General features: G+C 36.0%; 1 long non-coding RNA gene across 1 annotated transcript; it reads left to right on the forward strand.

The window, feature by feature from the left end:
• Nucleotides 1-590: 590 nt before the first annotated feature.
• LOC121236571 lies at nucleotides 591-2,477 on the forward strand. The gene is made up of 2 exons (XR_005934790.1): nucleotides 591-869; nucleotides 1,054-2,477. It is a non-coding gene; the product is annotated as an uncharacterized LOC121236571 (long non-coding RNA).
• Nucleotides 2,478-2,894: the final 417 nt, after the last annotated feature.

Below are 2,894 nucleotides of genomic sequence, written 5' to 3' on the forward strand. Positions count from 1 at the left end.
CTACATTTGCCCAAGTTTTTGTTGATATTGGCATTTGATTTCCTCTTCCTCAAGTTCAATTCGGAGTGTTGTAGGGTTCAATTCTTTTTGTCCCTTTTTAAAAGAAAAATGGTCAAGACAAGGCCTTTCGGATCCATGCCTGATTAATAAGTTTCTGAAAATACAACTACGCTAATCAGAATCGTGAATTAGGTAATACAAGAGAACTTCTAATATATGCGGAATAGAACCCAAAATATTTAATTTATAATTCATTCCAAAATGGTTCTTTGACAACTAGAGTTGGTAAATCAGTAAGACCCATGACCTAATTAGGAGCATCCACGTGAGCTAAGATCATTAGTGGAATAGTTATCTTGATAACTCTCCATTGGTAAATAATTTCTCACCGGTTATTTAACTATGAGAATAACTTCAAACCAATTATGGTTAGAAGGGATTTACACCCTTTAATGGCATTGTGACACCTCTGCATTTCAAGAGGAGAAAAATAGAACCGCCCTCATGTGAGCATATCCCATACAAGTCACCCCCAGTCGTTCTTTCTCTTTCTCCCTCACGTTTTTGTTCTAGTGAGCAAGGAAATCACCACTAAAAACCCTTTTATGGAGAAAATATGTTGCCGCAAATAATATCACTAGAAAAAACCTCGGCAAAATATGTTTTGGGTCTTTTATGGAGACATTTCCACGCCGTTAAAAGTGTTTTCATATTTACAGTGAGAAATCACCACCGCAAAAGGTCATTATATAAAACCTCTAAGCGAATTCCCCTTTGTTTCTTCTCCCCCAAGCCCGATACTCCCTTTCTATTCTCGTTGAGTTTGTTGCCACCCTTTCCAAGTCGTGCTGTCACCACTCGCCGAGGAGGTGAGTCTCTCACCCCCATGTCTATCTCGTTCTCTATATTAGTCTGTGTGTGTGTGTGTGTGTGCTTGTGTGTGTATCTCTCTCTCTCTCTCTGTTTCTCCCACCCTCTCACTCTCGAGTTCGCCCTAATTCTCTCTCTGATCGTAACCCTTAATCTCTCTCTCAGTTCCATCCCTGTATGCAGGGGATCTCGACTCGAGCGTAGACGAGGGGCAGCTACTCGATGTGTTCAGCCTAGTTGCTCAGGTCGTGTATTAGGGTTTTTAGGATTCAAATTCAGAGGTTTTGTTGAATGGTTTTGTGTTCTTGAATGGTTCTCTTGAATGGCTTTGTGTTCTTGAATGATTCAGAGGTCCTATCCATTAGGGTTTTATGTCAATGAATGGCTATGTGTTCTTCAATTTCTTCCTCTCCTATTTAAGGTATATTTATTGCAAGCATGTCATTTGAGCATAGTGCTATGGCCTTATTCACTGTCTGTTTTGATTTCAGAGATTCAGAGTTCCTGTGTGTCTAGGTAAAGTAAATTTTTTTGGGATATTCTCCATGATTACATCATTTTATAAGTGTGGTCTTAGGAGATGTTTTTCCCGTTAGGTTACTGTAGATGTTTATAGCTCTACCCATATGAAAATTTGGTGTTTTTCCTTCTGGGTCTTCTAGATTGTTAGGCATTTTTGCTTAGTTATTTCAAGTTTCTCAAACCATTAATGTATTATAGAGTGTTGGGTCTATAGGGCTTAGAAATATGGGCTCCAGAATGGTGAATAATCTAATAAAGGCGAGATACAAAGTGGTCGTTCATGACATGTAATGTATTAGGTTTTTTTTAGTTCTTCATGAATTGCCAGGAAAAAAATCAGTCAGATTTCAACTAATTATTTCATTTGTTTTACATTTTGAAACAAGAATGATTCTCTCAGTGCAAATTCAATTGATTTTGTTTATGTGGAGGCCAATGAACTTGTAGTTCATAGCAGTTAATCCCTTTCAAGTGTGATATTAGTTACCTTGAGATATTTGATTATTTTCAAAAACTGTAATGTCTTAAAGAAGTTCTCTAACATGGGAGTTTCCACAAAAGAAACACCATTTGAAGTTGCATAAGCAAGTGATGTCTTGATTAATTATAGTATTGCCTTCTTCTTCTCCTGTGAATTTCAATTACTTGTAAATCCATTTGCTCTCTCTCTCTAGAAAATCTATTCCATTGATTGTTGTTATGAACATTAGAATGACCATTTTTTTCAAGCTTGATGACAGAATGGGTGTCCATGACCGATGTGCTTAATTTCTACACAAGTTTTGTCATACTTTTACTCTTAATTTTATACTCGTTTGGGTTTAATTTTCTTATTTATCAGAGTTTTTATTTATTTTGTTGATTTTTATTTTGAAATAAATAAATTGAAGGAGTCATAAAAATTGAAGGAGTCATGAAAATTGAAGAAGTCATAAAAAGAATAGGAAACGTTCATTTCTCGAATTTTCTAAAATACCCTTCAGTATTTGGAGGATAACTTTTGCTAGAGAACTCCAATAAGGGAAATCTCAGTGTCGACGGAAAGTTAGGAGAAAACCCTACAACTTTCGTGTTGAAGACTTTCCTGGAAAAAAAAAAACACCTTAGAAGAGAAAAGAGAGCATCAATATGGAGGTAGAAAAACTACCGAATTGAGAATCCTGTTTTGGGCAACAGGGGAAAAAGGGTTTTGAGGAAGGAAGAAAAAGATAGAGAAATTTGGAGGACGATCAGAGCCTTGTGAAAAGGAGTTTTCCACCATTGGAGAGGAATTCGAAGCATGGAAAAAGAAGAAGAAGACGGATGTCGAATTGGAAGTTGTCGACAATTGAGATTCTCGATCTACATACAGTTTCCTTCTTAACTCTTTCATATTCTCTTTGTAAAATTTTCATTATGAATTCCAGAGTTATTATGATTTGTTTTTATTTCATTATGAGCTAATTTCTATTGCTAAGGCTACAATGTAGCCTCTCCATAAAAATTATGAATCTTATTTCTAT

The sequence above is a fragment of the Juglans microcarpa x Juglans regia genome, chromosome 1D (genome assembly GCF_004785595.1).
Source record: "Juglans microcarpa x Juglans regia isolate MS1-56 chromosome 1D, Jm3101_v1.0, whole genome shotgun sequence".
Taxonomy (NCBI): domain Eukaryota; kingdom Viridiplantae; phylum Streptophyta; class Magnoliopsida; order Fagales; family Juglandaceae; genus Juglans; species Juglans microcarpa x Juglans regia.